General features: G+C 46.7%; 1 long non-coding RNA gene across 1 annotated transcript; it reads left to right on the top strand.

The window, feature by feature from the left end:
* Nucleotides 1-6,320: 6,320 nt before the first annotated feature.
* Nucleotides 6,321-12,108, top strand: LOC143823952 (uncharacterized). The gene is made up of 3 exons (XR_013226655.1): nt 6,321-6,408; nt 6,525-6,745; nt 11,845-12,108. It is a non-coding gene; the product is annotated as an uncharacterized LOC143823952 (long non-coding RNA).
* Nucleotides 12,109-13,703: the final 1,595 nt, after the last annotated feature.

Below are 13,703 nucleotides of genomic sequence, written 5' to 3' on the forward strand. Positions count from 1 at the left end.
GAAGACTTGCAAGATTGAGCCATTGGATCGCCAAGAGTCGGACTCGATTGAACAGGATCATTCAACAATATTCTGATTGCAACTTGTTGCTTCCCAGTATTTGGCAAGAGCGTGCAATATGCGTGGAGCATTCCCTTCCACTGCGAATGCAATCGTATAAAAACAAAACAAATTAGAGATTGCAAGGTGGAGGAGAAACAACGCCCCGTTCAAAATTGCTGTTTTTGTTGCTGTTTTTGAAGCATTCACTGCCTGACTTCGGAAGAAAGGGAGACCCTGACCTTCATTTGCCTGCAGAAGGAATTGTGTAGCAAAGGCACTGCATAAAATACCCAATAAACAACTGAAGAGTTCCAGTCTGCCCCGTCAGTCTTTTATGTTTTCACTGTGCAAAGAATTTTAGGACTGTTAGCTGGATAAGTCAAGACAAAAGGGAGGCAAGTTGGAGAGAGGGCTGTACCGCTTTACTGACAGCAGGGAAAAGAAATGACATTCCCAAGGCGAGCCAGTCGGTCCCTGGCTGTGTTCCTGATCTTGAGTTGCCTGCCTCAAAGCCACGCAGCACATTCACTGTCAGTTTAGGTCTGGGTTCAAATCTATGCCAGTCAACTCACTGGATGACCCTGGGCCAATCTCGATTCTGTCCTGTCCTGACCTGGATAGCCCAGGCAGGCCCAACCTCATCTGATCTCGGAAGCTTGGCAGGGCTAGCTTTGGTTAGTGTTTGGAAGGGTGACCCCCATGGAAGACTTGGGGGTAGGCAATGGCAAACCACCTCTGGACTTCTCCTGCCTGTCAGACAATCTTAGGCTCTCCTGGCTATATCATTAACGTGCCATACAATCTGTTCCACATAATATATGCCTGGTAAAGCCTTGGAGGAGGAGCTGGTCTCATGGCTTAAGTGCCACTCAGCGCTTATTATTATTATTATTATTATTATTATTATTATTAGATTTATTAACGCCCACTCAGGACAGCTGTCCCACCACTGAGTGCCTCCTCCTCCAACTGGCTTGCCTGTCTGTCCAGCAGCCAGCCAATCGCCTACCATCCCCCACCCCTTACAGCCCCTCCTCCTTCCATTTCTCTCAGAGGCTCGGAGGCTACAGATCCCTGCTGTGTGAGAGCTGCCCCTGCTGGTCCCTAACAGCTGCATGTAGCCTTCCAGGTCCTGAGCTAGCATCTATTGTATTCCTGAATGCAATGTGCTTGGCCCCTAGTACATAAATAAATAAGTAAATAAATGGTCCATCTTTGTCATCCTATCCTACATCACAAGGGTCCGGTGAAAACAAAACAAAGAAAAGGGTTTGGGGGTCATCCTATGTTCCTCAGAGGAACAGAAGAAGAGTTGGTTTTTATACCCTGCTTTTCACTGCCTGAAGGGGCAGCTTCCAATCGCCTTCCCTTCCTCTCCCCACAACAGACACCCTGTGGGGCAGGTGGGGCTGAGAGAGCTCTGACAGAGCTGCACTGTGAGAACAGATCCAACAGGACTGTGACTAGCCCAAGGCTACCCAGTTGACTGTATGTGGAGGAGTAGGAAATCGAACCCAGCTCTTCAAATTGCAGGCTGCCGCTCTTTAACCACTGTACCGCACTGCCCTTCAAAGCAGCCGTTTCCTGCCCGGGGGGGAAATGATCTCTGTAGTCTGGACATCAGTTACAATTCCAGATGATCTCTAGGCCTAACCTACGTGGTCTCCCACCTCCACATTCTCCCAAGTGGCCACGTTCTCTGTAAAAGCGATTAGCACTGTGCCAAATCTTATAACCGCATTTCTTAGAAGAACTCGGGGCCATGCGCTTGTCTCATTGATCCCAACACTCCACTTTGTAAAACCGAAATTGAAGAATTCTTCTTCTTCAAAGGGGGTGGGCGGGGCATAGGCTAAGACGGACACGCCAGGGCAAAGAAGAATCACATCGTTAGGCAAATTCTTTTGCCTCTTTGAAAGCCGTTGCAGGAAGAGTCGGAGAACTGAGGCCAAGAAAGCATTAGACGGAGTACGGAAAAGAAAGAATTATGATGCGAGTCAAAAAACGTACATCAAAAGCCTGGAGAACTTCTGCCCCCCCCCCCTCTGTCAGGAGATGGTCCTAATTGATTCCTTTCTAATTGCCTGGGTTTGAGCACATTTTGTCTGGGTGCTGATCTGCCTGCTATTAATCTTACTAATGGAATCCCTCTACCTGTTGCAAATTTGATTTTTTGCACCAGAATAACGGCACCTTTTTTGGGGGGGGGGTTCTTTCTCTTTGTTCCTGAAGAACCATCTTTTTAAAAGCATTTTTTTTTAAAGAAAGAAGACTGAGCAGGTTGGCTTTTTTATTCTGGCTACTTATAGGCCACAAAGTAGATTGAGAAGCGCATTTCAATGATTTTCAAGAGACGTAGAACGTTTCTACTTTCAGATTTGGTCGGGGTTTTGGAATGAATCAGGGCAGTTTCCTTCGAATGCAGAAAAACGCGACATTTTTTCGGTTTGGTTTTAAGGAACCCCTCCCCCTTCCAAATCTCCAGGTCCTTCCCAACCCAGAACTGGCAACCCGATGAATTGCAGCCTACCACTTTGTTCAAGTGCATGTGAAGGCTCAAGGGGGTGGCAGGTGACAGTGGATGAGCGATTGGGATGTGAGTGTCCTGCATAGGGCAGGGGGTTGGACTAGATGACCCAGGAGGTCCCTTCCAACTCTATGATTCTACCCTATTTGCTTTATCTCCGATTCTGTTCTGTGAATGCCTCTTCGATTAGACTTTGGGATCAGAAACTGAACGTTGACAATGGAACTGACGGAAGCGTCACGATTCCGCCTCCCGGCCCCCGAATAGAAGAAGCTGTTATGTGTGCAAAAACTGAACGTGGCTAACCCATCTTCCACCCTCTCTTTTCGAAAGCTCAGTTTTCATGCAAGACCTTGGCTTAGACTGCTGGATCACACGATGCTCAACACAGGACTAATGAGAAATAAATTAACCGAGTGCAGGACCGTTTCCAGGAGCTTTGGATGGCAGGAACTGAAACCAGAAGGGCTCTGATGGCATATGTAGATAACAGACTGAAAATGGCTTAATAATGATTCTCTCCCCCCAGGGGAACCGGGGAACAGTCATTGGGAGAGCACAAACAGCGGGTTCTCACCAATTCCCAGAATTTTTTTTAGAGAACTTTGAGACATAAGTCTGTTCCAGGGCTTTACCCAGGGTGGTCCTTACAGTAGCTCTGAACTAACGTTGCCAACTTTTCGTGCTGAGGAAATGCAGAGGTGAAGAAATGCCTTCTTCTGGTGCCAAAGCCTGGCTTTGAGAGGAGAGGTGAGGACAAGGTATCCATAACGGGGAGGAGCCACAACTGAAAGAGACCCCTTCTTCTTGTCATTGTTCAGCCCTGTGAGGTAGGCTCGGCTGAGAGGAGACAAAATAAGTCACAGAAGCCCACGGGCAATTCTGGCTAAGCGGAAATCGAATCAGTGCTTCTCAGGCTGGCCTTCTAACCATGACACAACACTCTCTCTTTGTGTTAGGGCCTAGAATTAGCTACGGCATAACACACCCGAAATCCTGTTCACTGCCAGCTGGTGAAGGACGGCAGAAAGAAAGAAAAAAAAAATAGAACAGGATTCCCCACAACATGGTGCTCCTGGGCAACCAAGCACCTGGCAGTACTTCCCTTGGCACCCGCCCAGCTTTTCAGAAAATGTAGGGGGAGAATTGTAAAGCAGGGCTGGTCATTGGTCATCCCTATTTTAATGGAAGGGTTTTCCACTGGAGGGTGAAAAGGGATCTCCTCTATCTCCCTCTCTATCCTTCCCCCCTACTTCAACTCCCTGCTACAGTGCTGTACACATGTATTGATGTAAAGCGGCTGACATCTTTCTCTTCTCCTCCATTTTAGCCTCACAACAACCCTTCGAGGTAGGCTAGGCGCAGAACTCGCCCCAGTTCATCCAGCCAGCTTCCACAGCACAAATGAGGATTCGAACCTGGCTCATCCAACACTGTCTCCACACCACACTGTTCCCTCTCTCTTTCGACTCCCCACCTGCCTTCCGGTCCCCTGTATTCTGCATTACAGTTGCCATTCCAGGAAACCTCCCCCAGCTTCCACCCAGAGGTTGAGAATACCTCTGTTTTTACCCATCCGTTCTCTTTAGCTTGCTGGAAGTGAAAAGCTGTTTTTGCTCTGTCACCTTGCTGATCTTCTGACATTTTTCCTAGCTAAGTGTGTGTGTGTGGGGGGGGATAAAATGAGGAAATCTCTTCCCTTGTTCATCTGGTCATTAATAAGAATCACAACGGTGGCTACCCGTGGGAACCGCCCACGTGGCTGGGATGACAAGGTTTCTGAAGAACCTGGGGAGGCTTGCAAAGGCAGGAACAGGCTGAGACTGTCAGTTTGAATTTGCTCAGCCGGCTGACGGCACGCCTGACAATTAGCAGCTGCTAAAAAGAAATGGAAACACCGTAGGTTATCTTTTCCATAAAATATTAAAGAAAATGGCTTGTCATCCAGAGTTAGCCTCCCGGGATGTCGTTGGGACACGGCTGCGAATTTCCTGGTGTCGCAAGCAACGCCCAAACCTTGATGTGTGTGTGTGTGTGTGTGTCTATAAGCGTGTGTGTGCGCACATGTACATGTGTTCATGGTGGTACTGATGGGTATCGAGTGCCACTACATGCTCTTATATTCATAGACACCTTTAAAAGATTTTGGATAGTGGCTATAGATATAAAATCAGTATTTTTCATTTCAGGTTTTTTTTTTAGGTATTGGTACTAATATATATGACTGCACTGATCTCTGCTAATTTTTGTTGTTTTTAAAATCATTACAGAGGAAGAGGAAGAAGAAGAGTTGGTTCTTATATGTCACTTTTCTCTACCCAAAGGAGTCTCAAAGTGGCTTACATTTGCCTTCCCTTTCCTCTCCCCACAACAGACACCCTGTGAGGTGGGTGAGGCTGAGAGAGCCCTGATATTCCTGAAGAAGAAGAAGCGTTGGTTCTTATATGCCACTTTTCCCTACCCGAAGGAGGCTCAAAGCGGCTTACAGTCGCCTTCCCTTTCCTCTCCCCACAACAGACACCCTGTGAGGGAGGTGAGGCTGACGGAGCCCTGATATCACTGCTCGGTCAGAACAGGTCTTCCCCTGATGTTGTCTCCTAGCCCTGGGATCCAGAGGCTGACTGCATCTGAACATGGAAGTTCTCTTTAGTTGTCAGGGCTAATAGCCACTGATAATCCTATCCTTCATGAAACTGCCCAACCCCATTTAAAGCTGCCAGTGAGAATCAGAGCATGTACTGGTACTCAGTACCAATCAGTATCACCATGCACACATACACACGCACAGACTTTAGCAGAAGCATCCTACAGGGACCTGGAAATAATTACAGCCCAACTGTGAATCTTGCACTGAAAGTAACCAGGAGGGAGCACCAGAATTCTCTAAGCTCGCTTCCCTCCACGATGTGTTTTTTAAACAAAATGCTGAGATTTTTTTAGATGCTTCCTGAATAACAAATATTAGAACGGTGGGAATTTAGCTCAGTGGTGTGTGTGTCAGTTGGGAATTAAGTTTTACCACACAGATGGGGGAAAAAAAATCAAGAATGGCCATAATCTGAAGGCCAGAGCAAATGACATGGAACCATAGAGCTGGAAGGGACCTCCAGGGTCATCTAGTCCAACCCCCTGCACAATGCAGGAAACTCACAACTTCCAGCCCATCCACAGTGATGATGATACCCCGTCCCCCAAACCAGAATCCCTAGCTTGTCTGGCCTGGAGGAAAGTTGTTTTCTGACCCCAAAACGGTGATTGGCATTTCCCTGCACAGGCAAGAAAGGGCCACAAGAGACAAACACTGGCACATTCCTTAGATTTTTCCTTCCTGGCCAATCTAACTCCTGGGGGTGGGGGCAGTACCCATCCCTTTTTTTTTTTTTTTGCTTTCATATAAGAGATGCTCTGAGAGAATTTCATTATATTCATACTTACAGGCAACTCTTCTCACGTCACCTGTTTGCTGTTCTACTTGTTCATGCTATATCTTTGCTCCCCAGTTCTGCTTAACAGGGAGAGAGCACTCTGCCAACGAGGGCCAATCAGTTCAAATTGCAGGCAGACGACTCCCTTTCTCCCTGATTTGACCTCTGGGGGCAGGTGTCACCAATATGGAGAGAGCACTCAGCCAATGAGCTGCCAATCAGTTCAAATTGCACTCTGCTGATGAGGGCAACTTACTTGTTACCTGATTGGCCCTTCCTGAGGGTGTGTTACCAAGAGAGAGAAAGTGCATTCTACCAATGAGGGCCCATCATGGGCCTTATCTGTCCTCTTCTTCCACTTCCTGCTGTTCGCTGGGTAGATCAGTGCTGGCTTCTCTAAAGGTCCCACTGTTGGTAAGTTGCCGCATCCTCAGACTCTTCCGACTCTACATCTCCCCATGCAAGGGAGAGAAGCTGGCTGCTCATGTCCTTGTCTCTTGCATTTACTTTGCTTGGTTCTGTCTTTGCAGATACTAAAGACTGTCCAGTTCCTGATTTTCCCTTGAGAGCATCATCCATAATTCTTTAGGCTGCTTCTCTTTTCCCTCCTTCCAGGTCTCTCTCCTCTCCCCCCCCCCCCAATTGACAGGGACTGCTTCACCAACCTTTGGAATTAAGCTTTTACCCCCCCCCCCACCACTAATGGAAAATAAATCAAGAGTGGTCACAGACAAATCAAGAGAGAGAACAAGTAAGTGTTTTTTGTGTTTATTTATTTATATTTTTATGGAGAGCCAAGTACATTTTGGAAATAGCCCCTTTTTCCGGGGGAAACCGGCACGTATAAAGCCCAATCATCATAAAGTTGCAGTACTTTCCCCTTCTTTGCACAAATAGCAAAAATGTTCACGGTTAACAAATTGTGCAACCACCCCAGAATCCTGGTAAAGTTGAATCTGTATCAATAACGAAATCCGAAATGCAATATCATACAAAACCGAAGCTATTTTTACCGAGCTCATTATAACCTAAAACTACTTGCAATACATTCTTTTCTGGGAAAACAAAACAGAAAGCAAGCTATATAAAGCTTATAGTGTGGGTCTAAGCAGAATCAAAGGTGCACTGAAGTTAAAGGGCTTAGAAGGATAAAGCTCTGTTTAGGATTGCTCTCCTAATTCTCTCCCCAAGATTTTTGCATGCAAATCTGAACATTCCCTGGGGAGGGGAGATGATCATGTTTTGCCCTGACCTGGATGGCTTGAGTTAGCAAGAGATTGAAAGCTAAGCAGGGTTGGCCCTCGTTCATATTTGAATGGGAGGCCACTGAGAAAAATCAGGGCCACGATCCAGAGGCAGGCAATATGGCAAACCATTTCTGTTCCTCTCTTGCCATGAACACCCAACGGGGTCACCATTGTTGCATCTGGACAGCTCTTTGCACTGGGATCAGGTTACAGTTCTAATGAATAATGAGACGCAATCTTGTCCGCTGAATAGAACTGGATATGCTGATCATAGAATCCTAGAGCAGGAAGGGGCCATCAAGGCTATCCAGCCCACCCCCTGCTCAGTGCAGGATCTGCCTAAAGCATCCAGGAGAAGGATCTGTCCAGCCGCTGCTTGAAGACCGCCAGTGAGGGGGAGCTCCCCATCTTCTTAGGCAGCCCATTCCACTGCTGAACTAGACTAATAGAATCCTAGAGGGGGAAGGGGCTATGCAGGTCATCAAGTTCCACCCCCTGCTCAGTGCAGGATCAGCCTCAAGCATCCAGGAGAAGGGTCTGTCCTGCTGCCTCTTAAAGACCATCAATGATGGGAGCTCACCACCTCCTTAGGCAGCCCTTTCCACTGCTGAACTATTCTGTGATTCCCCCCTTTTATCTATCCAGTACTATTTTACATGCAATATAAACCCATTACTGCCATTCCTATCCTCCTCCAAGAGACAACCTTTCAAATCCTTCAAGAGAGCCCTCCTGTCCCCTCTCCACCTCATCTTCTCCAGGCTGAACCTTCTCAAGTCCCTCAGCCTTTCCTCACAGGGCTGGGTCCCCAGGGCTTGTCAGGCTCCTCTGCACCTTCTCCATTTAGTCCCCATCCTTTTTGAAGTGAGGAATCCCATGTAAAATGTTCTTTGAAATCGTCCCCCTCCAGAAGACTAAGCCATTAACACCATCTGTGATGGATGATGGATCCCCTAGTCAGTCTGTTCCTTACGGAAGGTCCATATTTGAAGTCACCATCGAGTCGAAGTGGACGCAGCTGGTTTTTCGGAAGGCAATGTTTTCGAGTAACCCTACTGACCACTGGATGTCACTGTTAAGTCGTACAATGAGAAGCCCCCCTTTCCCCCATCGCAACTTGGAAATACCGCTTGTGTTGCAGCCTTGTCAACGGTTCCCGAAGCTTGCCTGTCGATTTTTAAGTTCATAAATATAATTTGGTGGTGGTGACACCCAGTGAATCATTTTTTTTTTGCAGTTGATCTTTTACAGAAAAAAAAGTCTGTCAAGTTTAAAAGGGGGTAGCAGGGGAGCTTAGGTGATGATTTAGCAAAAAATTAGTGATATTTAAAGCAGTAAGATGATGGATATCAGGGTCTTCCTCTCTGAGAGGCTGTCCCATCGAGAAGGAAATAGATAGTTACCACTCATGTTTTCTCAGTGCGTTTCGATGAGGCTAACCGGATGCATTCCAAATTAAGTCTGGATGAGGCTAAAGCCATGAGATTCATTCTGCTCTCGTTGGGTAATGCCCTTTTGAAGCAGATTTTCCAGTTTTGCACAGGAAAACCCAGCTGTAAAAGCACATTGAAAATACATTATCCTACATAGATTCAAGTGGGAAACCGTGGGAAAGATCGGAACTGATTTTGAGTCCAGGGGCACCTTTCAGACCAACCAAGTTCTATTCAAGGTATGAGCTTTTGTGAGCAGGTACATTTCCTAAGGTGTGTTGTTGTGGAATGGAAGTCATCATAGAATCCTAGAACCATAGAGTTGGAAGGGGCCCTACAGGCCATCTAGTCCAACCCCCTGCTCTATGCAGGATCAGCCCTAAGCATCCTAAAGCATCCAAGAAAAGTGTGTATCCAACCTTTGCTTGAAGACTGCCAGTGAGGGGGAGCTCACCACCTCCTTAGGCAGCCTATTCTACTGCTGAACTACTCTGGCTGTGAAATTTTTTTCCCTGATATCTAGAGAGCCAGTTTGGTGTAGTGGTTAGGAGTGCGGACTTCTAATCTGGCATGCCAGGTTTGATTCTGCGCTCCCCCACATGCAGCCAGCTGGGTAACCTTGGGCTCGCCACGGCACTGATAAAACTGTTCTGACCGGGCAGTAATATCAGTGCTCTCTCAGCCTCACCCACCCCACAGGGTGTCTGTTGTGGGGAGAGGAATGGGAAGGCGACTGTAAGCCGCTTTGAGCCTCCTTCGGGTAGGGAAAAGCGGCATATAAGAACCAACTCTTCTTCTTCTGCTTCTTCTAGCCTATATCATTGTACTTGAAGTTTAAACCCATTACTGTGCGTCCTTTCCTCTGCAGCCAATGGGAACAGCATCCTGCCCTCCAAGTGACAATCAGGTCATATACATTCAAAACGGTCCGCTTTGTGCTGCAATTCGGACTGTTCGAACCTATGGGAAGGGCAATGTGAGCTGTTTTTGGCCAATCCGTGCCCGAATCAAGCCCGATTCAGGTAGTTTTCAACTGAATTGGTCCAAATCGCCCATGCCGACAAACAGGATGTAAGCCAAGCGTAAGGTGGTTTGAGTGTTCCTATTGAGCCATTGCAGTAAGCCTTGCATGATAAACCTTGATCTGAAGTCAACTAATTCTGCACAGATGGATTTCAAGCTCCTGGAGGGGCTCTCACTGGGCCGCTAAAAAACCCAACAGCTCTGCAAATGACCCCCCAAATAGAATTTCTGTTGAATTCCCACTAAATTCAAAGTCCTGGGGCAAATCTGACGAGTTCTGCTCTGACGAAATATTGGAGGGATTTTGAGCAAGAAATCCAGTCAATTAGGGAGATAGGTGGTGGATCCTGTGAGCTTGACTTCCCCAAATCACTGATATTGCTGCCAGTCCTTGAGGAAACTTTCTCTGCTCACAGTTTTTTGAGAAGAGACGTGCGAAATCTACTACAGTGTCAAAATTAACATCTGCTGCAAAGCTAATAAAAGGTTCCCATCAGCTCTATCTATTTTGGGTCCTCCTCTTAGACTTCCAAAGGCATCTCAGCACCCGTTTCTACAGGTGGTTTTATAAGGAAAAGGGAGGGAGGTGGGGGAGGCTCTCGGCAGGTCCAGGAGAGAAACCGACACTATGACATCGCCTCTCAGTTGGCTGTTACCTGAAAGCACTTTCTACCGCCAGTAAAGTCTTGGGGGCAAGGACTGTTTTTGTTTGCACTACTCCGTGAAGTCCTAGGTCCATCGGAACCATCAAAACAAATGTAAATTCCCAGGTTCATTATTTGGAGTTAACCATCTCGTTGAGATATGATTCCATCACACAATTCCCTGTTTACAATGCTCCAAGGCATACGCACATGACTCATGTCTTCTGTTTACCCATCACCCTTTCTTACACCTGCTTTCGTAAAGATAGATTCAAGTGGGTAGCTGTGTTGGTCTGAAGCAGCACAACGAAACAAAATCCGAGTCCAGCGGCACCTTTAAGACCAACAAAGATTTATTCAAGGCGTGAGCTTTCGAGTGCAAGCACTGGACTCGGATTTTTGTTTTGTCATGCTTTTCGTAAAGAAGACGTTCGAAATTGTATCCATTATCTTCTTGCGGGATATATATTCACAGTAGGAAGCAGCTCCAGTCACCCTGCCGGTCTTCCTTGTCCATCTCTATGTACAGGCCTCCCAGAGAGCTGAATTTCTGCTGCAGAAACATTTTCCCTCGATTGGGAAGGCCATTCTCGACCCGTCCTCTGGGCCTTCAAGAGGGGAACATGGTGATGGCAGAGAGCTGCTTTATGCAAGGGCTGGGATTGTGCTGTCGTTTTATTGTTTCCCTCAACTGAATTCTGTGCTCTCTGACTTTAAGGTGCTTTGGGTAATGAATGCAGTAATGAATTGGGTGATGAGTTCGTGGCTTTCCAGGCCTGCACAGAGGCCGGTTGGGTTGACACTCTAGGGGTGGGCTCCAAATGGACTGAGTTGGTGGGATGCTGAAGGGGAGGGAGTCCTGGGTCCTTCTATCCACCCCTGGCTATTATTGGACGGCTATTTTTGAACGGCAGCAAGCCGCATATCCTGGTTGCTTCTTGCTTGCCTCAAAGTCACACAGTCATTGCCACAGATTCTCATCATCACATTTTGTGGTAAAATTGGCTAAAGACAGAGAGTGTTTCAAGACCCATTACGCTTGCAGGACATTTGTCCCCTGTTCATTCCGCTGTCTAATAGTGTTCTGGTTTTGGTCTCTTTCTGCCTTCTCCAGTTTCTTATTATTTCCCTTATATTCTTCTCCCCCTTCCTCCCCCCCCTCCCAGTGAAATGCAGTTTGCTCTCACTGATGTCATAAAGCTTTTCATCTGCCCCATGCTCTGTTCCTTCTGTCTTCAGAATCATACCATCTCCACCCGCGCTTCTCATCTTAATGTCTCTTCCGCCCACTCCAAATCCTACCTCACCATCTGGTTCCCACTTACCACAGACAGAGCGAAACCCAGCCTGGTCAGAGTCACTATATTCTCTGCGATTGGCACCCCCCCCCCCCCCGTCATAGGGAATATGTATTCTGTTGGACGCCACAGCCACAACGGAGCGAGCCAACAAGAGAAAGGGATAAGCCTCGTGTTACAAGCCTGTGTCATGTCCTCTGTTTAGAAGGAACAGCGGAGAATATTCAACCTCAGCAAGAAGTTGGCAGGATGACAAGGCATTGTTTGGAAGATGTGCATCCCGATTCACTGGAAGAGTTCCGAAAACAAAGTGACCAGGATAATGAGAAATGCACAAAGTCATTCATCATTGTTCTGGGAATCTATCACTCCATACCCATCAACAGATATTGTGGTAGATGTGCATGTGTTAAGTGCTGTCAATTTATGGTGACCTTATAAATTAACTACTAGTGATGATGGACACGAACCGGCTCGTGGACTAAAATAAAATTAATCATGAATTTGGTCCAATTCATGGTTCATAAAGTGATGCTTATGGTAGGTCAACTGACACAAACTTTCCATGAACTGGTGGTTAGTGAATGGATACATTTCCAGACAGACTGTCTCTGCTCAATCTAAATCTTTACCAAACTTAAAGCAACAGAGAGTGGAACTTGGGGGTCACATAGAGAAGCATCAAGGGTGGTGGTGGTCCCCTGGTGTCTCTAGCTTGCACAGGATGTGCTCTATACATTCCTGAACATTCATATCCCCAGAAAATACTTCCCTGGGGATGCTTTCTTTGGGAGACAATAACTTGGACCCCCTAAGACCAATCATTACCAAACTTGGAGGGCACGTAGAGGAGAGTCAGTCAAAGATTGCCTGCAAGTTTGGTATATTTAGAACAACAAGGGGAAGTTCTGTATCATGAACCTCACAAATCATCTGAGTTCAGCAAATAAAACCTGATTAGGGTCCCCAGTTCCAAAGAGGTAAAACTGGTCTCAACTAGGGTTATTTTGATCCTGGACCTGGCCTGGTAGAACACCCAACCATATGAGATCAGACCTCTCCAGGATGCTAAACAATTCTGAAGGGCCTGTAAAATGGAATGGTTCTGCTAGACCTATGATTGAGGCCAGAAAAGTACCAGCCAGAAGACAATGGCCTCCTTAACACACCCAGCTAAATAATCCACCTGAACATTGATCAGTCTCCCCACAACAGATTTTAATTGTAAAGAGGAGGGAGCCTTAAACAAAAAAATGAAACCTTAATCATGCATATATAAAGTTTAAAACATGCATGCATAAATTATGTATATAGATATATATTCCTTATAAAACATCTCTCTATCTCTCTGTCACTCTTTATAATATCTATCCATCCATCCAAGTTTAAGGGAATGTTTTAACTTAATCTTATCTGCCCTGAACCCTGAGATATAAAAATAAAATCATCATCAACATCTGTCAGGGTCTCTGAGAGGGAGAGAGAGGACCTGAGATGGGAAATGGCCACAGCTGGCCGTAGGTTTTAGAAGCAGCAAGCAGAGTAGCAACATGAGATGGCCTGACTTACCTGCAACCCTGAACCTACAGGAGAGAAGCTATTGGTGGGAGGGAAAGGGGCGCCGTAGGGGGCATTTACATTCAGCCATGAAACGACTCTAAATAGACGAGCCCAACCGATCCATCGGCTAGCCAGTGCAGCCCTAATTGCAATATGACCCTTGTCAGTTCAACAGCTACGGGCAATTGACCTGGAGCTTGGCCAAGCATCCCTCTCTCATTTCCCGGCAGCCATATTGCCAAATCTTCTCTGCACGCTTGCTGAAAACACAAGCCGTGAAACCTGTCTGAGACGCTGATCTGAGGCCTTCCCCAGGTGTGTGAAGAGGCCTTAAGCGAGAGGAGGCATTAAGTTTGTTATTTTTTTAAATAGCAAAGCTTGATTAAAGGCATTCCGGCTGGCTACAGGAATGGAGATTGCTTTTGCGCCTCACTAACTTTACTGCTCCGTTGAAATGTTATGACTGCAGAGACCGGCTACTGTAGGAAGATAACCGGAAGCTTC

Source organism: Paroedura picta, chromosome 14 (genome assembly GCF_049243985.1).
Source record: "Paroedura picta isolate Pp20150507F chromosome 14, Ppicta_v3.0, whole genome shotgun sequence".
Classification (NCBI taxonomy): Eukaryota; Metazoa; Chordata; class Lepidosauria; order Squamata; family Gekkonidae; genus Paroedura; species Paroedura picta.